Source organism: Dromiciops gliroides, chromosome 6, assembly GCF_019393635.1.
Source record: "Dromiciops gliroides isolate mDroGli1 chromosome 6, mDroGli1.pri, whole genome shotgun sequence".
NCBI classification, from domain to species: domain Eukaryota; kingdom Metazoa; phylum Chordata; class Mammalia; order Microbiotheria; family Microbiotheriidae; genus Dromiciops; species Dromiciops gliroides.
Genome location: NC_057866.1, coordinates 161,242,808 through 161,270,439, shown reverse-complemented (window position 1 = coordinate 161,270,439; position 27,632 = coordinate 161,242,808).

Below are 27,632 nucleotides of genomic sequence, written 5' to 3'. Positions count from 1 at the left end.
TTTACTTAAAACCACCAAAGAGGAACCTATGAGTTTTCTGAGGTCATCTCTCACTCATAGTCTTCAAAGTCTGGATGATCATTTGTCTAATAGATTATAGAAGAGATTATTAAAATAAAACAACCAATCACTAAGCATTTGTTAAACATTTTCTATTTGCCAAGTTTAGTGTAAGGGATATAAAAAAGTAAAAATGGTCCTTGCCTTCAAGGAGCTTACAAATCAATGGGGTAAACAACCCATGATACACAGAGAGATACATGATACACATCCAACACATACAAGATGCATAGAAAGTAAATAAAAGGCAATCTCAGGGGGAAAGGTGTTTGTCTTCAAGTATAGGTTGGTCTGTATGACCTCTTTTGTAAATCCATGATTCTATGAGCCCACTACCTCCCATGACTGTTAAATTCAACCCTGATATTATTCTCATCTTTAGGAAGTCCTGATATCATATCTAGATTTTCATCTTTGTAAATTCCACTCATTGTTTTAGAATAACTAGAATAAATCTGATCTTTCTTTCATGTGACAGCTATTTTTGAAGGTAATTTTTATGCCCCTTATACCCTTTGCCCGCAAGTCTTTTCTTCTTCAGGCTAAACATAACCAGTTCTTTTAACTTATTCTTTATACGAAATGATCTTCCACTTGATTGTCATTCAAATAATTGAATTTAGGTCTCTCCTAATTATGAGTTTGGAGCAGCTAGAGGGTGGAATGTATGGAACAATGGGCTTAGAAACAGGCAGACTCATCTGCCTTGGTTCAGATCCAGCCTAAGAAATTTAGTAGCTATGGGAACCTGTTTGTCTCAGTTTCTTTATCTGTAAAATGAGCTGGAGAAAGAAATGCCCAACCACTTCAGTCTCTTTGTTAAGAAAATTAAAAAAAAAAATGAAGTCACAAAGATGACTGAAAAGACTGAACAATAACAAAATTCCAAGTTAGGCTTTCTTTTCACTAAATTACATTTCCAACTTACCTGAAATTTTTACTCTTCAATTAGTTATCATGGAACTACAACCATGATGAACAAAAAGAGGAAATGAAACCCCAAATCCAGAAGTGTGATCATGTCAGGATGATTCAAGAAGAATGGAACACTTTAAAAATGCTTTACTCACTAACTAGATTATAGAAGGACTGAATTGCAAAGTTGCCCTTACATTTATCAATTTTCTTTCAGTTTCTTTAAAAATTGGTTTTGACTACATGTTCATATATAATCTAGTTAATGAGCAACATTTTAATAAATGGCTCAATTCTTTCTGAATAACCCTGTATATATGTTCAGAAAAATCATAATAAATTGATTCCTATAAATATGAAATTATTAGAAAGGGAGTCTCTCTAAGTCCTGTTTCCTAATCCATAAAAGAAGGGATCTTAACCCAGCATGCATGGATCCTAGGAGGTCTATGGACTCAAGTGGAATTTTCACTAACATTGAACAAAATTTTAGCATTTCCTTAAATGACAAATGGCAACAGACATTCTGAGAAAGGGGTTCATGGGTTTACTGGACTACCAAAGGGGTCCCTGGTACAAAAGGGTTGAGAAGCCCCAGACTAGATGCTTTTTTTTTTCTAGAGTTCTTTCCTCTTTAAATATCAGGTTTCTAGTGACCCATTTTGGAATATGATTTCATAGTGAAATGTTACATGGAAGATAATAGGTTTCAGAGACAGAGATGATTTTTAGATGAAGCTTTATTTTACTCAGACTTCAAATGACCTCTGGAGAGACAATATAATTATTTTTATATTGGTGATTGTAGCCAATTCTTTATATTAATAAATATTATTTATTTAAAACATTTTTTTAAATGTCAAGTTCCAAGTTCTCTTGCTGCCTTCAGCCCCTCCCCCACCCATTGAGAAGGCAAGCAATATGATATCAATTATCCATGTATAGTCATGTAAAACATATTTCCATTTTAAGTATATTGCAAAAAAGTAGTGAAAAAATATGCTTCAATGTGCACTATGAAGGTGGATAGTATTTTTCATAATATAGCTAATTCCTTAAAGGATGAATATAGAAAAGTTAAATTGTAATAGTTGATGCTGCTATTTTTTTCTGTAGCTGTTACAGAAGACCCATACTTAACAATTGTTTCTGTCAGTGTATACGTTTTAGATTTGGACAATGAATCTGAGAGGGTTATTTGTATTGATATCTTTTGTTTTCATCTTTTTAATAAATTTTATTGATGTGTTTTGTTTTTATATCACATTCACAGACTACTTCCACTTAATAAGTTTCTTTTAACCAAGTTAAACAGTTAAGCAAAACTAATAAATGATAACATATAGCACATGCACCATTTCATATCTCTAGCACCCCTCCCAGTTCTCTGTTAAAAAAAGAACAGAAATCTACTTTCTTTCTCCCCACCTCCCATCCAATAAAAAAAGACAAAAGACATTTTTCCTAACAAATATGCATATTTAAGCAAAATAAATTCCCTTAATGTCTGTATATAAAATATGTCTCATTCTACTTCCTAAATTTATTACCTACTTGCAATAGATGATCACTTTTCATCATCGTTCCTCTGTAATCATGAATAGTGATTTTATTAATCATTGTTCATATAGCTTTCAAAGTTGTTGGTTTTTACAGGGTTGTTATTGTATGAATGGTTTAATTTCATTTCATTCTTCTTCAGTTTATATAAATCCTCAATATTGTTCATTTTTATAATACTAATGTTATACAAGTTGTTTTTCTGGTTCTCTTTATTTCTCTCTGTGACTCACACAAATCTTTCCATGTCATTTTGAAATAATTTATTTCCTTAATTTTTCCAGCCCCATGTTTTTTCATCCATATGCTGTAATTTTTTCATCCATTCTTTAGTTGATGGATATCCCCTTAGTTGCTAGGGTTTTGGGGGGTTTTTTTGGTCATGTTTGTGTATAAAGGATATTTTCCTCTTTCTTTGATCACTTTGGGTTATAGGCCTAGCCATGTAATAACTTTTTACTTGTATAATTTCAAACTGCTATCCAAATTGGTTTTATCCATTCAGAGGTCCACTTCTGTTTTCCAAGAGCAGCTTCAACATTTATCATTTTCCTCTTTTTCCATCTTTCCCATTCTGATGGATATAAAATGGAATCTCAGAATTGTTTTAAGTTGAATTTTTCTAATTAGTAACTAGATAGAACATTTTTTCCCCATATGGCTTGAGATAACCTGGGTTTCATCCCTTAACATATCTGAACCTTTGTTTTTTCCATTACGTATATTTCCCAATGTGTGCATCCCACTGCCCCTCCTAGAAAGCAATTCCTTTATGAATTTTAAAAGGGGGGAGAAAGCAATTCAGCAAAACTCACTAAAAATAATAGCATTCATATAGTGCTTTAAAGTTTGCAAAGCTTTTTACAAATGTTATTTCATTTTGATCCTTATAATAAACCCTGGGAGGTAGGTGCTATTATGATCCACATTTTACAGATGAGAAAACTGAGGCAGAAAGCATTTAAGAGGTTTGCTCAGGCACACAGTGAGGAATTATCTGAGGTTGTACTTAAACTTATGTTTCTTGACTCTAGGTTCAGTATTCTACCCACTGAACCATCATCATACCAAAAAAAATTGACATTATATGTAGTGTTCCATACCCATAGGATCTATTAATACCTAACCCTTAGAAAGAAGGAGAGGGGTTTCCTTTTCATATCTCTTAGGAGCCAAGCTTGATCACAATAATTTTACGTTTATTTTTTAATTGTTTTATTGTTTTGCTTCCCATTTATATTTTTATTTGCTTTCTTAGTTTTTTTTTACTTCAATTTGCATCTATTCATATCTTCCTATGCTCCTCTGATTTCGTCATAATCATTGACTCTCACAGAATAGTAATATTCTATTACCTTCATTTATCACAACTTATTTAACCATATCTCAAGTGAATTTCCAGTTATTTCCAGTTTCCTAGAATTCTCCATTTATTTCCTGGTTCTTTGTTGCTACTACGACTATTATAAAAAAGTACACCTCTAAATGTTTTGGTGTATATGGGATCTTTCTTTTCATCAATGACCCCATTGGGGTAAATGCCTAGCAGTGGGCATGGACATTTTAGTCATCATTGCCCTGTAATTCCAAATTGCTTTCAAGAATGGCTGGACCAATTTATATCTCCACGAACAAGACATTAGTATGTCTGTCTTTCCCCAAACCCTCTGAACTTTGAGTATCCTCATCTTTCGTCCCCTTTGCCAGTTTTCTCGCTGTGAAGTAAAATCAACATTATTTTTATTTACATTTTTCTTATTAATGATCTGGAACCCTTATTATTGGTGATTTGGAGTAATGGAGAGTTATAATGGTAGCAACAACAGACATCATCCTTCCCTTTAATATGTTTACAACAAAATGGGGCAAGGCAATATAAGCAAATTAAAGAGACATCAACATTGCAAATTCTAATAAAAGAATTATCCCTGATAAGCACTAAAGTGGGGAGGGGGTACTGGAGTTATTGGCATGACCAGAGACAGGATGGGTTTAGTTTGGAAAGATTACATAGGGAAAGTGTGTATTAAGCAGTCTGTGAATTAAAGTACCTTGGCAGAGACATAATGAGGGAGGTATTCCAGGCAGAGGCATGATCAGGCAAATAATGGATACTGTAATGGGGATCATAAACCCTTTGTCTTATTCATCTTTGAAAAACCAGCACCTAGCACAAGCTCCTGCATGTAGTGAGTCTTGAATAAATGTTGAATTGAATTGAAAGAGCCAACATTAAGTGGAAGGATGGGAGAAAATGAAGGCAGTTAAAGAGAAGGTAAATAAATGGGGTACTAATTTAGCACTGAATCATCAAAAAGCACTGAAATGATTTAGGGTCCTTTGGAAACAAGAACTGGCTAGAATTTCTTCTTTTCTTCTCTCTTCTTTATGGTGTTAAGCTCTAGCCTTATGGGTAGTGCCCCCAATTCACCCTTAGGAGAGCTTGTGTTCAGAGACCCATGACAACCACCAAACAGATGAGAACCCATTTTAAAATATAAATTAAAAGCATATTTACTTAAAGCAGCCAAATGTACAATTTTGGGAAGCTATTGATAAGTTTTCTTGCTAAAGTAAGGAGCAAAAAGTAACTTTATCAAGAACCTTATACTGATAATAATATAAGAATAGATAGCATTTGAGTAGCATTTTAAGGTTTATAAAGCACTTTATGTTATCTCATTTGATTCTCACAACAACCCAGTGAGGTAGTTGGTACTATTATCCCCACTTTATAGAAGTTAAGTGACCTACCCAGGGTCACACAGTTAATATCTGATGCCCACAGTAAAGTCCATCCTCTAGCAAATGTGTTTATTATACTCTCAACATTGGCTGCTGAGAAGTAGCTAGAGGTCATTGGGGGAATTAGGAAGAATCCTGCAGGTCCTGTTCTCCTTCAGGGTCCCCTTCCCTGTCACAAATGTAAGGTGAGTCTCTGGATAAATCACGCTTTATATAATAATTGGATGAAGAGATTTTTTTATTATTATTATTGTTGCTATAAAGGCAGTTTTGTGCAGTGGGGAGAGAAAAGGTCTTGGCATCAGGAGTTAATCAATCAACAGACTTTTTAAAAGCATGACAGTACCAAGTGCCAGGCACTGTGCTTGGTGCTGGAAATACAAAAGCCACAAATGAATCAGTCCTTGTCTTCAAGGAACTTAAACTCTAAGGGAAGCCTGGGATCTAACTTCTTTTGACATATACTAGCTGAGTGACCCTGAACAAGTAATTTACCTTCCCAATGCCCTGACCTGCATTGGGAGAGGGACTTTCTTCTCTGGGAGTTCTGTGAACTCCCAATGAAATCTCAAGTCCAACAAACAAAAAAGGCTTTAGAAAAATTAATTGAGAATTCACATGGTTTTGTTTCAGAATATCTTCCTAACTATGGCAGCTTTACAGTTTATAAAGTCTTTTCATATGCATTATTTCCTCTGATCTAATCAACAACTTTGCTTAGAAGCAGGGTTGTGCTGGGAAATGCTTAGTAACTTGGCTGTCTGTGGGGGAGGGGAAAGCAGCCTATATTTTTAAACTTTAATTTGCATTAATAATGTTTTCTCTGTCATTTTCTTGAGTCTAGATAACCAAAAGAATAATAAATCAGCCCCTGGTTTGTAGCATTTGCAGATTTTCAAGGTGTAAATGGAGAAACTGAAAATTTAACAATCATCTCTCCCTATTTAGCTGGCTCCAACACATCCCTGCTTGGAAAGCAGGAGAGATTTTATTATTCATTCCCATTTTTAGGGATAGAAGATTTAGATAACTTGCTTAATGTCACTAAATGACAGAAACTGGACTGAAACCCAGTTTGTCTGACTCCAAGTCCAATGCACTGTGGTATAGGAGAGAGAGGATTGAAGTTAGTTAACTTTAAGAGAATAGGAATTGAATCCTTGTTTTACCACTTAACTTGTCATATGACTTAATATCTTGGGGTCTCATTTTCCTCATCTTTAAATTGAAGTTAACAAAGTTTTATACTAACTCAGGATTTTTGTGAGAATCAATAGAAAGTGCTTACTTGTTGGTAATTAATAAATAGTGATAATAGTTGACATTTATATAACATTTAAGGTTTACAAAGCACTTTATAAAACCTTAAATGTTATTTAAATGTCAACTATTATCATCACATCATTACCATCATCATTCTATTATATTCTTAACGTAAGTGAACAGAGAATGTGGAGGGGAAGGTCCTATTCTAATTACATCTCTGGCCTCAAGGAATCACTTCTGCAAAAGCAGATACCCTCCTGAGTTCAAATTCAGCCTTAGACAGTAGCCACTTACTAGCTGTGTGACCCTGGACAAGTCACTTAATCCTCATTGCCTCGCAAAAAAAAAAGAAAGAGAAAAGAAAAAAAAAAGCAGATTGGGGGCAGCTAGGTGGTGAAGTGGATAGAGCACCAGCCCTGGAGTCAGGAGGACCTGAGTTGAAATCTAGCCTCAGACACTTGACACATACTAGCTGTGTGACCCTGGGCAAGTCGCTTAACCCCAATTGCCTCACAAACAAAAATAAAAAATTTTTTTTAAAAAGCAGATACTCTGGGGAAGAATCATACTTTTAGCTTTCTTTACTAACATTTGAAGGAGGAATTAGTTGAAAATAGAAAACAATCCTGAGAAAAAGCATAGACCCCCTATACTGTTGATATTAAAAATGTGACTAGAGAAGAAAGAAGATAGTTTTCCAAAAACCAAATTCATCTCCCTCACCATTTTGTACCTCTTCTATTAAACAAAATTAAAGAAAAATGCCATCTATTTTCTTAGACTACACCCACGCTGAGAAAATTAAATTCTGTGCAAACACTTGCTAGCAAACACTTAGGAAATGAGATCTGATGAATTCCTTCCACTGTGACCGACAAAAGTAGAGACGATTTAAAAATAATGGTAAATATAAGAAGGGAGACCAACAGTTTTATGCATCTTCTACCTAGTGCCCCAGAATACAGTCCTCAGCAGGGGAAAAGACAACAACAAAAATGTCTTCAGGATTCAGGATAAAAACTACTTTTAGTTTTGATGAAAAACCACTAAGACTCAATCTGTTTGTTTGTTTTTTTTAAATTACATAATTATTTATTCATACCAAGAACAACAGTATAAATGTTTCCATATTGTAAACTTCACTATTACAAAGCCAAGGGACTTAACTAGAAGATGCTTGAGGATTATACTTTGAAAAGCATTGCTAGAGAAAGATGTCTGCATAAAGTTGGTAAAGGGTTCTGAAGACAGCTGTATTCAGCTTGATCCTTTGTTCCACAGTGTAGCCTTGGCCTTGATATGGTAGAAAGAGTAGAATCAGGCCCACTGGCTTCCTGTTAATCAATATCTTGGTACCCACATACACACATACAGTTGGGTGACCACATAACCTCATCTGTAAAATAGTGATAAAAGTATTTGAACTATCCTTCAGGTCTGCTTTATGGGACTCAGGGTTTTATACACATGTGAATTATTACAGCATTTCTGAAATTGGGCAAACCCCAAGAGATTAGGGGTTTCCTATGTAATGGAGCCTTTATGTAAATCATCGTCAGTCCTCACTGTTGGGTTAGGAGTTTGTGGGGACACTAAGAAGAATTTCCTTAAGTAACATTTCATGAGGATTATCTTAAAGCTCTTTTCTCTGATTTCTTCAGTTAGTAGCTATTTTTACCTCGATGAAAACATAGGCCTTGCAATCTCAGGGCATAAAGATTGGTCTCTGTGTAAAACTCACTAAAGAGTAACAGAATAATCATTGAATCAAGAATTGAGTCTGTGTGTTTACAAATTCCCAGTTTCTTTGACTAAAGCCCACACCTTAGAATATTGCTAAAACAAACAAATAAACATACAACAAAAACAACAAATAGAAAAAGGGAAGCCTCTCTCCCAATATTTATAATACCCATTTTTTCCCCTTTGTGCTTACAATAAGGGAACATTGGGGTATTTAACATTTCTAATGTTAACCACCTGACATTGCCAAGGCCTATCTATGGTAGTGAGAATTTTCTCTCAGGATGCTGACAGAATAGAAGTTACAACTGTGCTAGAAGCCATTGTCAGATCACATTTCTTTCTTTCTGAATTTATTGTTTATTTATTTTTAATGTTCATTATATTTTTTTGAGTTCCAAATTCTCTCCCTCCTTCAAGCCCCTTCCCTCCCCATTGAGAAGGCAAGCAATATGGTATCAATTATATATGTGTCATCATGCAAAACATATTTCCATATTAGCCATGTTGCAAAAAAGCAAGAAAAATAAAGAAAGGAAAAAATAATATTTCAATTTGTACTCAGAGTTATTCACTTCTTTTTCTGGAGTTGGATAACATCTTTTATCCTGAAACTGTCTTGGGTCATTATATTGATCAGAGTAGTTAAGTCTTTCACAGTTAATCATTATTATAATATTGCTGTTATTGTGTAAAATCTTCTCCTTCTATTAACTTCACTTTGCATCATTTCATATAGATCATCCCATGTTTTTCTGAAACCACCCCCCTGATCATTTCTTATAGCATAATAGTATTCCATTACAATCATAAACCTTATTTAGCCATTCCCCAATTGATGGGCATCCCTTCAATTTCAAATTATTTGTACCACAAAAAGAGTTGCTATATATATATATTTTTGTATGTATAGGTCATTTTTCTTTGATTTTGGGGGGGTACAGACCTGGTAGTGGTATTGCTGGGTCAGGGGATATGCACAATTTTATAACCCTTTGGGCATAGTTCCAAATTGTTCTTCAGAATGGTTGGACCAGTTCATAGTCACTAACAATGCATTAATGATCCTATTTTTCCACATCTCCTCCACCAGGTCATATTTCCATGAGGCCAGCTTCTCTGGATGATGGCAGGCCAAACTAGAAACTGGGCTGATGGTCTGGGAAGCACTGTTCTTGGGCACAAGCGTCTGGGCTATCTACATTGGGGCCTAAGGTGAGGTGTTGGTTGAGATGATCTTAATCTAGCTGGCACATGCTGCCTTCTGGGTCTCCCTCAAGGTGCCTCAGTCTGGCATGTAGAGCTTCCACAATCTGTCTCCCACCAGCCTCTCCAATCTCATTTCTTATCATTCTCCCTAATACATGCTCTTTCAGTCAGACTGACCTACTAATTGCTCCCCATATACTACATCTCATTTCCTGCTTTTGTGTCTTGCATCAGTTAACCCCAGGGTTGCCTACAATGCACCTCTGCTTCCCCTTTACCTAGTTTTTTTCCTATCAGACCTCAGCTGCCTTTCCTTCTTTCCTTCTCTTGAAAGTATTATGTATATACTTCTTATTGACTTATGTGAGTAGAGGCTGTGGCATTCCCAGGAGAATATAAGCTTCTTGTGGTCAGAGACTGTTTTTAATTTTATCTTTATATCTCTTTTACATAGCTGAATGCTTCAAATTGACTGGAAACTAAATAAATGTTTGTTGGATTGAATTGATAACATTCACTAAGCTACAGTGCATCATTGAGTAAAGGGTTGTGTGTGTGTTTGTGTATGTGCATGTTGTGATGGACATTTAAAAAAAAAAACATCTCTTTAACAAGATCCCATACCTTTCCTTTAGATCTGTGCTCAAAAGAGAGTTAAAAACATTCCTATTCCCAGAGGAAGCTAGGTGGTACAGTGGATAGGGCACTGGAGCTTAAGTCAGGACTGACCTGAGGTCAAATCCCACCTCAGCACTTACTAGTTTGTGTGTGTACACACATACACACACACACACACACACACATACACACATACACTATAATATATAAAATAAATTCAATTAGCTTCTGTTTGCCTCAATTTCCTCATCTGTCAAATGAGAGACAGTGACACAGTGGATTGAGTGCTAGGTTGAAGATAGAAGATTTATCTTCCTTACTTCAAATCTGACCTTGGAAATTTACTAGTTGTGTGACCTTGGGCAAGTCCCTTAACCCTGTTTACTTCAGTTTCCTCACCTGATAAATGAAATGCAGAAGGAAATGACAAACCACTTTAGGATCTTTCCCAAGAAAACCCCAAATGGAGTCATAAAGAGTTGGGCATGACTGAAAAATGACTGAACAGCAACAACAAAATAGGGATGACAAGTATATCTATATCCTAGATTGTTTTGAGGATTCAATGAGAAAATATACGTTAAACTCTGCAAACTGGAAGTGCCATAAAATTGCTATTATTATTACTTATTATTGTTACAAGCAAGCCTTTGGAATATTTAGTTCTTTAACTTGGTTGTTGTCAGGTTTAAGGAGATAGCCATCTCTTTATACTGGCAGGACTACCAGTTTTTGTCATCATAGAGAACAAATACATTTGCATTTAGCTTGGCCGCCTGCTGGTAACTTTCTCTATTTCTCTATGACCCTACAGCCATATCTCTGATCTCCAAAGACTTTAACTCTTCCCTTTCTTTCCCCACTAGATGTGCTTGTTATCAGTCCTTTCTGTTGCTTCTTGGCCTCAAACCAAACATTTCTTTTTGCATTTTGTCTTCCCTAAAGTGTGCGCTTGCGCTCTCTCTCTCTCTCTCTCTCTCTCTCTCTCTCTCTCTCTCTCTCTCTCTCTCTCTCTCTCTCTCTCTCTCTCTTTCAGAGCCCAGCTTCCAGAGCTGTTGGACCTAAAATAGATGAAGAACCTGGGCACTCATTCTCCTGAGTGCTTAAATGTCCTGTGCCATTCCACTCATATTTTCCTCCACTAATCAGAAATCCACATAATACTTCAGGAATAGTAAAAATAAGGACAGAGCTGCACCTAGCATTTCTGGCACCTGGGGCACGCACTATACTTATGCTGGCAGCAAGGGGCAAATATCAAACATAAAATCAGTTATTCAGTTGAACACAAGTCATTGGAGGGGTAGGAGTGATGGAGGTACTCCAGGAGATCTCTGACCTCAGGACATATGCAAAGAGATCCTGGGATGGCAGCCCCAGTGGGCAAAGACCCTGAAATACAGCAAGGCTAGAAAAGCAACTGGGAAAGGGACAAATAGGGTAAGTCTAGACTATGGAAGAGCTCATGAGGGGTATGATGTCAAGGAAAGCTGCCCTCTGATATTATTCTAAATAATTATTCTTACTAACTAGGTATTAATCTCACTTGCTTCTGTCTGATGAAAGAGTACAAATACTATAAGTGCCTTATAAGTTTTAGCATTCTGGGTCAAAGCCTAGGTTGCCCTGCCCTACTTAGGGTTCTAGAATGTGATTACATCTTTTACATTTATTGTCTTTGTTTCTCCTCTTGGTTTTTTGGACAGCATATTTTCTTTTCAAGCCTAGTGAGTGAAAATGGTCATTTGCTGAGCAAAAAGGAAAATGTGCTTATATTGCTCAAATTAAAGATATTATTAAACTCTTAAAATTTTAATAGTCTTTCAGAAAGGTTCTCATGATTTATTTTGACATGTTAAGAATAAGACTATATGTACAGAGAACTTTTCCCTTCAGGAGACTATTTGGAATAGCCAGGAGTGCTCTGAGTAGTGAAACTCCATATGGGATGGAGTGATAATCTAAGTTCGAGGGTAATGGACCTAGGCCTACACCCTTGAGCTGCTGCTTACTACCAGGATCCCCTCAGTTTTCTTACTTGTAAAATAGAGGTAAAGCATGAGGGGAAATTCAATAAATGACCTCTAAGACTACTTTGATCTCTAAATCGTGTGACCTTTGAGAAAAGCATTTCCAAATGAGACAGCACATACTCAATTTAGCAGACATTTATTATGTGTGCTACAAACAAGTTACATGAGATCTATAAGTTTAGGCAGCTAGATGGCCCTGGACTCAGAATCAGGAAGACCTGAGTTCAAATACAGCCTCAGATACTGCCTAGCTCTGTGACCATAGACAAGTCACTTAACTGCTATCTGCCTCAATTTCCTCCTCTGTAAAATGGAGATAATAATAGCAATAGAATCAAATGAGGTAAAATTTGTAAGGCACTTTGCAAACCTTAAAGGACTATGTAAACGCTAGCTATTATTATTATTATTATTATTATTTATTAGGTACTGGAGTCATTATGTATTACAGTCTAGTTTTAATAATAATAATAATAATAAATCATATTGTTTATTGTCTCAGGGAGAGAAGGATAGAATTTAGAACTCAAAATGTAAAAAAAAAAATGAATGTTAAAATTTTTTTTACCTGTAATTGGAGAAAATAAAATGTTACTTAAAAATAATAGCAATAACAACTTAACAACTAGCATTTATATAGTACTTTAAGTTTTATAAAGCACTTTACATGAATTATCTAATTTGATTCTCATAACAACCTCATAGGGATGCTAGGATTATTCCCATTTTACTGGCTAAAGGAGATTAGCTGACTTTCCTAGGGTAACCCATCCAGTAACCATATGAAATGATATTTGAACTCAGGTCTTCCTGACTCCAAGACCAGCATACTTTGCACTTTACTGCCTAGATACCTAAAGGGAAGGTTATTGCTAGGTATTCAAAACCAGTATCAGGACTATATTCTTCAGACCCTAACCCTAATTAAGCTAAGAATCCACAATACTCAAGAGATCATAGAATTTAGAGGTAGAATGGCTTTTATAGGCCATCCATCCAACTTGTGCATTTTACTGATGTGGAACTGAAACCTAGAGATGTTAAATGATCTACCTAAATATAGCTACTAATATAGCTACTCAATGATGAAGATGGGATTTGAATTCAGGTCCTTCAACTTTAGATCGACGTCTCTTTTTGCTGTTCTGCCTGAAGCCTTTCCTGGTTCCACTGGGTACCAGCATCCCTTTCCACTCCCCCCACCCCCATCCATACTGTTTGTTTTGTGTTTGCAGGGAAATGAGGGTTAAGTGACTTGCCCAGGGTCACACAGCTAGTAAATTTCAAGTGCTTGAGGTCTGATTTTAACTCAGGTCCTCCTGAATCCAGGGCCAGTGCTTTATCCACTGTGCCACCTAGCAGCCCCTCCCCATCCATTCTGTATGTATATAATTTATTTATACCTATAGTTTTGTTTATACCTATATGCATATTGTCTTTTTTTGTGAGCATGTTGTCTTAACAATTAGAATATAAACTCATTTGGGGCATAGACTTAAAAAAATTATTTTAAAGTCTTTGTATTACTAGCATGGTGCTTAGCATTAGTAGATGCTTAATAAAAGCTTGCTGATTATTGATTTTATTATGTAGCCTCCTATGTCCTGTGGCCAATGTCATATAGGCAATATATACTCTAGCCCAAAGTTGGATACCATATATTGAGTCCTAGGTCTCCTAGGATTGAGTACTCATGTCTATGAGTCTAGGCCACTCTTTTCTATTTTCTATTCTTTCCAAAGTTCCTGCTGGGGAAAGTGGGCTCCAAGGTTGCCTTCCCCAGGGTGACATGGGCATCTGGTATTCCAGGAACTAAGCAGAAAATTTTTTAAATTTGTGGCCAAGAAAGTCAAATGGTTCTTGGTGATGAGTTGTGTTTTTCATTTCCCTCCAATTGAGACCCAGTGCAATTTATTTCCACTTAATTCTTTTTCAGGATAATTCTGTTAAAAGAGAAGTCTTTGAAAAGGTGTGTTAAGCATTGGATGTAAGAAGCTCGAACATGTGGTAAGTCTGTAGAATCTCATGTTCAGACCAGCTGAAGTGACCAGTATGTTTTCAGTCCTTGTTGATTAAGGAGTAAAATGGGACGAACATTTGTTGTTTGTTTTTAACACCTCTTTGGTCACTGTGTAATGGTTGAAAGAGTTCTTTCCAGCAAGTTAATAGTTATTCCTTTTCTTGATTAAAAAAAAAAAAGACATTTAAGTCCAAAGCAGGGGTTGAAAAGCAGGGGGTGGGGAAATCAAAACTCTGTGAAATGCTTGACCTTTTAGCATAGGTCAACAAAGTTTAGATAGCTGGCAAAAAGCCTAGATTGTGTAAGTCTGCTCATGGTTAAGAAACCCAACAGACCTTTAGTGCTTTAAGTTGTTTTGGCTCAAAAATGAGACTGAATGAAGAGAGAGAGAAGAAGAAGAAGAAAAAGCCTTCACAATGATAGCAGATTGCAGGTCACAGGATTAGTAACTGGAAGCAGATGTGGGCACTGGCAATGTAGCTTACAGCCATAGTGATCTGCACCCAATGCCTCCATGAGGACCGTTCAGAATGGGATAGAAAAGTATTTATTAAGTATCGACCATGTAATAGGAACAGTGCTAGACACTGGAGATACAAAAGATAATCCCTGTCTTCACGGAGGTGACATTCTAGTCATTGGAAACCATATAGAGGGAAGTGGCAGTGAGAGAAAGGAGAGGGCAAGGCCTCAAGAATAGTTCTAAGAATCATTGGGCAGTCCCCAGTGATCCTTAAAGGGAAGCAGTGCTTGTGTTGGGTTGATCACTGTTTCCAGAGCAGGAGGGACAGATGGCTTTGCAGGCAGCAGCAGGATAGATTGTGAAGTGTCTCAAGATGCCTGGGGCAGGGATGTCATTGACAAGCTGGTGTCCAAGCACAGGGATGAAATCTTGATGGCAGGAGGCTGGAGATCATACTTTATGAGAAGTTGAAGGAATTAGGGATATTAAGATGGAGAAAAGAGACTTCTCTGAAAGCTGTCTTCAAGTATTTGAAGGGTTGTGATATGGAACAGGGATTAGATATGTTTTGCTTGTCCCTAGAGATAACTAGAAACAATGGATGGAAGCTGATTACAGCTGGATGGAAGGAAAACTTCCCAACAACTGGAGCAATCTGAAAGCAGAATATATTGCTTCAGGAAATGGTCACTTTCCTACCCCTTGGAGGTTTTCAGTTAGAAGCAATTTATCTGGGATGCTGAAACTGTTGGTTAGGTTATATCTTCGATCTTTGAGACTCAATCAATAAACAAGCATTTATTAAGCATTTAATGTGTCCCGGGAACTGTTCTAAGAACTGAGAACAAAACTGAAATAGTCTCTGCCCTCTAGGATCTGACATTCTAATGAGAAAGAAAACATGTACTCAAAAATGGATATATAATTCTTTGTTTTGTTTTGATGAGGCAATTGGAGCTAAGTGATTTGCCTAGGATCACGCAGATAGTAAGTGTCAGGTGTCTGAGGCCAGATTTGAACTCAGGTCCTCCTGACTCCATGGCTGGTGCTCTATCCACTGAGGCACCTAGCTGCCCCTGTATACATAATTCTGAGAAGCAAATTATCAAAACTCTCCTAGAGAGCAGTATAGTTTTAGTTATTTGTAGTATTGTCCTGGTTAGGGCCCTAGCTGGGGGTACCTGGATGCTGATCTTTCCTCGTTCATACTTACCTCTAGAGAGCCTTTAGATGTCTCTACTGCTTTGCTTTTCTCACAAATTATGCCTTTGGTAGGTCTCAGCTGATATCACTGGTCACAATTCTTTATCAAGGCCCTTTTTACTATTGATCTTTACTACTTTTAAAGCTTATACCTCCTATAGTTCTTCACAGCTCCCAGTAGATGAAGGTCATTCTCTTCCCCAGGGGATCATCATCTCTACCAAATTCTGCACTGTCTGTTCCACACCTCAAATATGTAGGTCCAAGTGCCTTTCTTTCTGAAGTCTTTTCTTATACTGAAGTCCCCATGACCCCAGGACTCACATAGGAGTATGGACTTCAAGCTGGAAGTAATGTATAAGGTTATCCAGTCTTTAAAGAAGAGCAAAATTATGCCCAGAGGCTAAGTGACCTCACAAAGTCATACAAAAATGACAGAGGTGGAATTTGAACCCAAGCTCCTTTGACCCCACATTCAGCACCCTTTAATATACCAAGATCTCTCAAGGGATAGGACTGTATCAACACATATATTTTGCATATAGGTCCCTCTCCGCAATTCTACATTGGCTTAGGTTGACTTTTTATAGTATGATGTTCTATTGTCCCCAACATCTGGCTGGTGTGCTTCCCAGCCATGCTAAGGCTTTCCATGGGGCCAAAAATGCTTGAAAGTCCCCTCTTCACAATCTTTTTCAATCCCCTATGATTTCCAATGGGCAGATGGGCAGGATTACTCAAATTACCTGGGATACTTTACAAAACATATAGGGGAAGAAAAGGCCCTTCTCACCAGAGAATATATAAATCTATATACATATTATATACATATATACATACACATACACACATATCTGTATATATACACATAAACCTAGATAGAACTGTCTTTATATACACATACATACATACATATCCATATATATATATATATACTTTTGTTATGACTCTCCATTTCCATATATATGTTTATATGTATATATATAATTTTGTTGATACCTTTTGTTTTTATATCTCTTAGATTTTCCCCTATACTCACCTCCCTCTCTTCCTGCCTCCCCTCTCCTAAAGAATTATCTCTTATAAAACTGTTCTTAACTTTTGTGTTTCATGGATCCCTTTGGCAATCTGGTATAGCCTTTTCAGAATATTTTTAAATGAATAAAATAAAATATATACAAAATACAAAGGAAATAAATATTAAATATATGTATGTATATGTGTGTACATACATATACACATACATATATATGTTCATAAACCTCAGATTAAGAACCTCTGCCTTATAACGTTTGAACAGAAAGAAAATGAAAAAAAAATCAACAAAACAATATGTTCCCCTAAAAAGCCTGAAAATATTTGCAGTGTTCCAAGCCCATGGTCTTCTCCCCTCTGCAGAGGAATAGAAGGAGATAGCTTCTTGTATATTTTCTTTAGGACCAACCTCATGCTTTTTAACTTTATAAAATTATTTTTAAAAATTATTTTGTGATCCAGAAAAAAAGAACTATGGAATCTAGATGCAGATTGAACCATATTATTTCTACTTTTGTTTCCTTTTCTTTTTTATCTCTTTTGCTCTGATTCTTCTTTCACAGCATGACTAATGCAGAAATATGTTTAATATTATTGTACATATATAACCTACATTAGATTGCTTGCTGCCTTGGGGAGGGTGGAGGGAGGAGAGGGAGGGAGAAAAATTTGAAACTGGAAATCTCATAAAAACAAATGTTGAAAATTATCTCTATGTGTAACTAGAAAATAATAAAATACTTTTATGATAAAAAATAAAAATAAAATTACTACATTGAAAAAATATTTTGTGGTGGTTGTTCTTTCCATTTTCTTAGCTGTAGTAATTATGTGTGTTGTTTTCTTAACTCTACAAACTTCACTTTGCATCAGTTAATGTATCATTACATTACATCATTATATCACATCTATATCGCTTGATGTAAGTCTTTACTTGTTTCTCTGTATTCATCCCATTTCTTGTTTCTTAAAGCAAACTGATAGTCTACCACATTTGTATAATATAATTGTTAGCCATTTCCTAATCAATAGGCAACTATTTTGCTTCTAGTTCTTTGATACCACAAAATAGGTTGCTATAAATATTTTTGATATCTATACAATTTTCATTTTCACAAATTTGCGAATCATTTTGTTTTGCATTTCTAATATTATTACTGATTTGTAGCACTTTCATATTGCTGTTAACAGATTATAATTCTTCTTTTGAAAATTGTTTGCTGATATCCTTTGACTACTTATCTGTTGGGGCATGACTTTTGATCTTTTACATTTCTGTTAGTGGTCTATATATTTGGATACCAAACCCTTGTCAGAGAAATTTGACATGAAGATTTCTTTTCCTCATCTACTGCTTCTGTTATTCTAAATGCAATAATTTTGTTTCTGCAGAAGCTTTGAAATTTCTTGTAATCAAAATTATCTATTTTATCTTTTGTAATTACCTCTATTTCTTGTTAGGTTAAGAATCCATCTACATTTTTTGTAGTATGATTTTTAATATTCAGGTCGTGTCTCTGCTTTGAATTTATTATGGACTATAGTTTAAGATACTGTTCTATGCCTAATTTCTGCCAGACTTTTTTCCAGTTTTCCCAGCAGTTCTAATCAAATTAGGAATTCTTTCCAAAGTAATTTATATTTTCAGGTTAATTGAACACTGTCTTATTGAATTTCATTATTTCAGATTTTCCTTTGTCTGTTTTTTCCCAAGGGTTTACTTTTCTATTTTTTAACCCAATAGCAAATGCTTTTGATGACTGCTGCTTTATGATATAATTTGAGGCCTAGATGTACTACTCCCCCTTCCTTCTCACCTTTTTCATTATATGTTAGGTATATATTTATATCTCCTTCCTACAGATGGAAAAATTGAGTCTCAGATCAAAGGCAGAATTGAAAGGCAAATCGAGGTAATCTTTAAGAATATTTCTTCTTTTACATATGACAGGCTGCCATTGATCAGATAATTGGACACTGAGAATCCTCTCTGATATTGTTTTCCTTCAATGTTGGCAATCACAAAGGACTTTTGCTACAATACTATTCTCTGTGGAGTAGTATTTATCGTAAAATCTATCATGGCATTAGTTAAATTTGGGGCTTGATCCAAGAATAGAATTTAGCAAAGAACATAGTTTGTGACCATACTTACTTACATAGGAAGGGTACAAGAAGAGATGTGCATCCCAGCTTTCCTGCCACCCATTTTTAAAATGAAGAGTTTGGACTATCTAGCCTTTGAGGTCCTGCAAGCACTAAATCTGTGATCCTATTCCCTTATAATCTAGTTGTAAGATGACACACATAGAATAATTGACAATTGAGAATACGAGGGATATGGTCAAGTGAACAGCTCAGAAAATACATGTTTAAGGGAGGGAAAGATAATTTCAATCTGATATAGTCAGAAAAACAAAATAGTAAGTATAGGTAGGCTTTAGATAGGCAGTTAGTGGATAGAGAGCTGGACTTGGAATCAGGAAGACCTGAGATCAAATCTGGCCTCACACATTTACCAGCTATGTGACCTTGGACAAATCATTTAGCCTCTGTAGACTTTAGTTTCCCCAACTGAAAAATGGGTATAATAATAACACCTAACTCCCAGGATTGTTGTGAGGATCAAATGGAAAATATTTGTAAAATGCTTAGCCCAGTGCCTGGCACATTATAGGGATTTTGTAGAGGCTAGCTATCACTATTGGTTTTGATGCTATTGTTATTATTATAGGCAGAGAATGTTGGGAGTGGAGAGGCATGTAGAAGGGCATAAACCAGAGAAGGGGCTACACAGAGGTATGTATAGACCAGATTACCTAAAATAGAGGATTTATGGAGAACACCATTACCTAGAGACAGCTAGGACTAGAGGGATGGATCTACAACTGGAAATATCTGAGTTTGAATCCTTCCTTGAACACTTACTTTCTCTGTGATTCTGAGGAAATCACATTTAACCTCTCTCAACTTCCATTCCCTCATCTGTAAAAAGAAAAGGTTGGGTTGGACTCAGTGGCCTCTGAGGTCCCTTCTAGCTCTAAACCTATGGTCCAATGAACCTTAAGGTATCTGTGGTGATGGTGGTGGTGGTATCTGGACTTGCTATTTCAATGAAAGAGGGAATTCCTGATGACGAGAAAACTCTTCTGATGGACATTGGTAACTCCTCTGTAATTCACCATTTTAGAGAGTTCCCTAGAGCACTGAAAAGGTGGGCTACACAGTCTCTTAGCTAGTTTGGGTCAGAAGTCTTCAAGCAATGCCTTCCTGACACCAGGGTCTGCCCTCCACCATATGGCTATATTCCAGTTAAAAGAGTTTTGGGGGGTGCTGGGATTCTGAGAATTGGCTTCCTTCTCCTTTCGACGTCGTGTGTACAGACCTGGCCAAAGAGGACTTGTAGGAGTTATCAGTAAAACCTAAGCCTCCTCGCTTGAAGTACAGTACTATATCTCTCTTCGGAACTCATCTCACAACAAATACAACAGAAAATAAAATTAGCTTAGACACATACACAAACTCACGGAGACATACAATTAAAACCCTCTCATAGTTGTTGTTCAGTCGTTTCAGTTGTGTCTGATTCTTCATGACCTCATTTTGGGATTTTCTTGGCAAAGATACTGGAGTAGCTTGCTATTTCCTTCTCCAACTCATTTACAGATGAGGAAAGTAAAGCATAATTAAGTGACTTGCCAAGAGCCATAAAGTTAGTGTCTGAGGTTGAATTTGAATTCAGGTCTTCCTGACTCCAGGCCAAGAGCTATATCCACTGTGCCACTTAGTTGCTCTGTGAGACGACCTCTTAGTCAGTAGATTAGGAAATTTGCATTGGATTCATATTTGGCATGAAAGACTGAGTTGGATCTTTTATCTGGTATGTTTTTACACTCCTCTGTATCAGTTGGGTTGTAAATAAGTATTTATTAAATGCCAACTATGTATCAGACATTGTAGTAAACCCTGGGGATACAAAGAAACACCAAGAACAACCCTCGCTCTCTGAAAGAGTAATGCTGCAATGGGCTGAGTATACCGTATGGGAAAAGAAGACTTTAAAAATTATTTAATATTATTTTTCTGGGTAGCACTTGGTGCTGTTTGTATATTTCTTTAAATGCTTGCCTTGGTCACAATTTAGATAGCCTTTTAACAATTTTTGAAAGGAAGAAGGTGATAATACCAGCATTTTAGAAAAAAGATGTCTGATAATACCGGAAACCTTGATAGTTTTTTGTGAGGACCAGATACCAGAGCGGTACCAGATTTGCAATCCCACTAGTGAGTGAGATTGTTCCATTAAGTGGAACACAAAATATTCTGTAATTGAACAGGACCTACCTTATGAATAATCATTATCTTAACATGTGGTCCTTTCCAGACTAAAGCAACCTCAACAATGAGTGTTTCCCAGTCTCAGAGATGGATTTTGGTTGAATTATCCTCTTATTCTTGACCAGGCCTTACCATGAGCAATGATAGCGTTTCAGGAGACAGGTGGCCTCAGTCAGGGATACAGCCTGTGGCCAGAGAATAGAGGGAAAGCACACAGCTTTGGAGGATTTCAAAACGATGACTTTGGCCTCCCACTGACGAAAGCCATCAGACACATAACCTTAACCTTCTGGGTTTCTGCCTCCTTCAGAAATTACCTCCTATCTTCCTATAACAACCCAGCAGAGGAGAAAGAGAAGGGCAACTTGACCCATGTGGAAGTGTTAAGGGAGGTGAGATCTAAACCAAGATCTGTTTTCATAATGTTAGACAACAATAACTAACCAAGATGCTTCCTTGGGGGAGCCATAATGGATAACAAACTTTTAAAATCACAGAACTGCCTTCCTAACAATTTCCTAGTTTTAAAATATGGCTTAATGAAAATCCAACAGCTCTGTAGTATGTCATCTCTTAAATCCCCGGTGCATATGGCCTCGTGCCTCTTAGTTGCACCCCAAACCTGCTGCTCCTGCACAGAGACACATCTCCTGTCATGTGTTATTACTTACAGTTCATGTCATAGGACAAATGTTTGTTATTAGCAGAAGTTTCATGGACGAGTTTTACCATCCGTTTTCTGGTCCACTCCAATTTAACAACAATTTTATATTTTGCCTGCAGGCTAGAAAGCTGAGCTTGTGCCAAAGACATTTCTATTTTAGCTGTCATGGCCCAAAATGAACATTTTGTTTTTAAAAGGAACTGGAAAAAAATACATGCGAGAAGGAAAATGTAATTTATTTTGACGTTTTGGAAAATAATTTCATATAAACAAATAGCCAGTTTGACCATTCTCCTTTCCAGCAATTTGGGAGGCGAGGTTTGCTTTGAGAAGTAGCCTTACTTTGAAAAGTTCTCCAATCTCTGTGGACATCTTTTGGGGTTGCTCCATTTTATCTCTAGGGTCAGATTTATTTGGGAACTGTGCTTTGTTGGTATGTGTTCCATTTTGTACTTGTGAATGCTCACCATAGAAGGAGTGATATCAAATAAGGGAATGAGTAGTATGTGAATTAGAATTATATACAACCCCAAAGATAATGGAAAGATACATTGTGAATAGAAGTGGTTTGGAGCATGTTAAAGATGATGACTTAGATAGAAGAATCAGAGAAAGATATATTATCAAGTGCATATGTCAGCAGAAAAGGATACGTATAAAAGGTCACAACGGGGAAAAAAACTGATGTACAGCCTAAAAGGGAAGCAGTAAGCTGTAGGCAAGGTCAAGAAGAACACTAGATATGAAGTTGGAAGACCTGGGTAAAAATCCCATCTCAATTACTTATTATACATGTAACCTGGTTAGCCTCTGTGAGCCTCAATTTCATCTTCTGGAAAATGAGCTGGTTGGATGAGAAAGTCACTAAGTGCCCTTTAGAGTCTAAATCCTGTGATCCTATAGTGAGTCTTCTAGTGGGTAATGACAAGGAACTAGATCTCTAATATTGTAGATCAGAAGCACCAATTAGTGTTTTTCCCATTGACAGTCTACCAGACTTAAATATCTTTTTTTTTTTCGAGGACAATGAGGATTGTGACTTGCCCAGGGTCACACAGTTAGTAAGTATCAAATGTCTGAGGCCGGATTTGAACTTAGGTCCTCCTGAATTCAGGGCAGGTGCTTTATTCATTGTGCCACCTAGCTGTACCCCCTTAAATATCTTTTTTTTTCAAATGTATTTATTTACTAAGGTGGGACATGAGAACAGCGAACTATTGGTACAAAATATTTCCCCTAAAATCCTGGGATGTATGCTTTTAAAATGAATGCAGCTCCATAGGGAGGATGAGTATCATGGTAGTGGGTGCACTTGTAAGAGGGGCAGTTAGAAGGCTCAGTAGATAGAACACTGGTCCTAGAGTCAGGAAGACTCGAGTTCCAATCCAGCCTCAGATATTTATTAGCTGTGTGACCCTGGGCAAGTCACTTAACCTCTGTTTGCCTTAATCTACTTTAGATGGAAATGTCAAACCACTGGTGTCTTTGCCAAGAAAGCCCCATGGATAACATGATCCACAGGGTCATAAGAATCAGACATGACTAAACAAAAACACTTAAGATAACACGTGACAAAAGTATTAAGTCACATTTCTTGGAGCTGTGTGGCCTGGAATTTCTTTCTTAAGTCCATGGCTGATATCATCCTCTGATGCAAGGATTCACCATCCTTGAAGCTGCTTCCTTTCTTGGATAGATATTTTAGACTGATCCCATCTGGATACATGTGTCCTACTGCTGCAGTTCCGTATTATTCTCTGATAATATGGTCAGTTGAAAGTGGGAAGAGGGTGAAGAAAAGAGAGAGACATTTTCTCTCCTCTGCCCAAAGAGTAATTTTAAATCATGGACTTGGTTCCAATGGGAATTCTCCAAACTGGAGTTCTTGCAACTCTTCTTCGACTAATTCACAGCTCAATTGAGCTCAGTGATAGACTGAATTCTATTATTTTATACACAAATGCCAAAGTGCTTATGATTCTTTCAATCAATCACTAAAAGTTTCCTGTGTGGAATTATCTGCCTTTCATTTAATAGACAAAACCCTATAGATCTCTCAAATGGATAAAATATTTTCACGTACCTTCAAGCAAGGTATCTGGAACTTTTTTTGATTCTATTAATTGAGGTAAAGGTTATCCTCTACCCTTAAATAGTTACAGTTGAAAAGGTTATTTTCTCTTAAAAAATTTTTGGTTTTATTCTATTGTATTCAATTTAATAAACATTTTGTTTTTAGTTATAATCTACCCAGACACATTCAGGGTCAAGCAAATCAAATGGGTAAGAGAGAGAATGCATAAATACCAAAGATATCCTTCTTACATCTAGCCTATGATCTTCAAGAACTATTAGCAAAGTTAAAATTTGAATCAAGAAGAATTTGAAAAGGTCTAAATTTTAAAATGTGTATATACAAAGTTGATAGAAAGATATGCTGTGTCGTACAGAATACTTCAGAATGATCTGAGACAGCAAGGACAGTCTTCCATTACATATGCTGATTATTTTTATTCCATGTCTATTTTACCCTTTCAACCATTAGTATACTTCCTGTTGGCTGAAAGTATATGATTTTAGATGGGAAAATATCACTGCCCCCAACAAAACAAAACAGAAACACTCTGGCCTCCTGAGATGTTCTTTAAATAAAGCTGAGGTGGGAGTATGCAAGGAGAAGATTTTCTAAAAAACAAGCCAAACTTAGGTTCAATACAAGATTATCAAGCCTAACAGGTTATAGGAAACCTTTCTAACAACTATATTAACATTTCTTAGTTTTTGATTCACTGAATTTTAAATTAATATATTCAATCTCTATGGTAATACACATTTATGGAGCATTTTAATATTTCAAGGCACGTATAACATTTTCATGGATGCAGAGTAGAAACAATGCTCGAACTTCAGTCAGTGGGCCAAGGTTTAAGATTCAAATCCCACCTCTCGGGGCAGCTAGGTGGCGCAGTGGATAGAGCACCGGCCCTGGAATCAGGAGTACCTGAGTTCAAATCCAGCCTCAGACACTTAACACTTACTTAGCTGTGTGACCTTGGGCAAGTCACTTAACCCCAATTACCTCACTTAAAAAAAAAAAGAAAAGAAAAAAGAAATCCCACCTCTCCCAATTTCTTAGCTGTGTGACCTAGAGCAAATCATTTATCCACTTTGGACTCCATTTTCTCATCTGTAAAACCACAGTGTTGGACTAGAGGACTTCTAGGGTCCCTTCCATCTCTAGTCAATTGATAAGCATTTATTAAGCTTCAGCTATGTCCCAATTACTCTGCTTGTTGATGGGGATACACATTCAAAGAAGGAAATTAGCCCTACTGTCAAGGAGCTCGCACCCTGAATCTATGATCTTTATATTCAGGTAATTGCATGAATTCTTCTCTGCATTTCACAGTTAAAGAAATTGAGGTCTTGACAGTTTAAGTGACTTGCTAGTAGTCACAAAGCTTGTAAGGATGTGAGACTAGATTTAAGCCTCGTGCCAAGCACAGCAATCCCTCTGTAGTGTTATATAAAGCCTCCTAATAATTCACATTTACATAGAATTTTAAGATTTACAAGGGCCTTTCTTTACAATAACTCTTTGAGGTATGTGGTGCAAATATTACTTGGGGGGGGGTGGGGGAGAGGCATCTAAAACTTATTTCATCCCATCACAGATGCTGATGAAAATGTTTGCAATTTATAGTTTTACAGAATTTCCTCAGGAATGACCAAGTTAAGTGACTTGTCTTTGCTCATCCACATAGGACATGTCAGATGTATTATTCAAAATTAAGACAAAATATCAAAGTAATAACAAGGAATTGAATCAGATTTAAATACACTTAGGTACCCATTCACAAATTGATGTCTTTCTCTTCCTCCCTCCCCAAAAAAACACCCACTCTACATATCTCCTGAGAATGCAGATATCTCTGTGGTTCCCTCACAGTTAACCCCTTTGCCTTCCTAACACTGTGGGAGAGGAACATATCAATCCACTCCAAGAAAGGTACTAGGAAACCTTCCCACAGGAAGGACCTCATAAATGGGAGGAGGTGGTGGGCCTTACAGAAAGGTATTCCAGGCTGAGAATAGCATCTCTCTTGATCCTATAGACTGTGTATGCTAACCTCATTCAGTACCTCTCTCAGTCACTTCTGGCATTTCTACTATCCTTGATGTAGTTTCAGATGCAACTACCATTTTATCTCATTTCTCCTGCCTCTTCTCTTTAGCTTCCTTTGAGAGTTTCTTATACCTTTATAGCTACATGTGCTAGAAGCAGGTCTATTCCCTACTCATACATAGCAGGTCTATTCCCTATTCCCTATTCCCTATTCATAAATAGATTACATCACTATACTGAAGAACCCATACATAAGTGCCAGAGAAATATTTCAAAGAGACTTTGCTCCAATGATCTTGGTCCCAAGCATCATAGGACCATGAAGTCAACAAATGGACATATTCCCCTACACTAGTCTTTCACTGGGTTGCATATTTATTTGGGATCTCCTTATTGCTGAAGGCTCATAAGATGACTCTTCTTCTGAACTCCCATTTGTGTATAAACTGAGGGGTTTTTCATGTTAATGAGAGAACACTGAGGCCTTTAAAGGAGGTGTCACCCTTTTGTAGATTAATGCCAGTCTAGTATCTTGCTTACCAGAGCAGGCACACAAACTTTTCCTCTTTTTGTCCTGGGATACTTCTCATTCAATTCCAACATACCTCTCCTTCACCCTCATCTCTTGCATGTCTGTAGAGAGAGCACTGTTAAAACTCTGGAGAGTATAGGGAGACCCTGACCTCAAAAACCGAAGAGACCATCCTTACTTGTGTCTTCCTTAGACTAGAGAACTTGAAAGACTGCTGATAACTGACTTTCACCTCCTCGACAGTTATGACAATATTAAGCTAAAGGTATAGAATCAAAGATGACAATGAATTAGTAAGTTGGTTTGTCCAGAAATTGGAGGCAAGGAGAATGGTAGCCATGGGTTTGCTTCCCACCACTGGTTCCTCCGAGTCTACTTAGTCAACAATGACCTTCATAGTTTTCTACTCAGGGCTAGGTCCGAAGGAGCTCAAATTGAAAATTAAAAGAGAGACTCAGGAGAAACTAACTTTCCTCTTTAGAAATAAATGACCAAAATTTTCCTAGTATAATTCCATTCACCCAATTAATTTAAACTATATTGTGTTGAAATGGAATAAGAAGACATTCTTTTTGAAAACTGAATCAAGAATATCTTGAGGTCTAAATATTTCCTTCTGATAATACATGTCCTAAGAACTACTGCATATCAGCAGGAAGTCAGTTTTTTTCTTTAGTTTCTAATTTCTAGCATTCAAGGTTACCTTAAGTAAGGTCTCGTGCCTTAATCACAGGGATTAGCAAGAGAAAATTGTGCCTGACCTTAACTTCCTATTGTGAAATGCAAAGTTTGTGAAATCCATTCAGTTAAGTTTATTAACAGCCAGAAGTCCAAGGCCAGGCAGCTCTCTCATGGCAGACAAAGACTGCTTCCTAGGTCTCCAGACTCCTATTCCACTGTTCTCTCCACCAAAGCATCTTTCCTCTCAGATTCAAAACATCAAGAGAAATTTTTCTGCCCTGGTATACAATAATCATGGGACTGGTTTGAGTGGTAGTGGTGGTCAGGAAAAAAAAAAAAAAAGAAACTCTCCAAAAAGGGCATCCAACCATCAGTGCAAAGATTAGAAAATGTGCAGTGTGGAAACAGACTGTATCCCTCA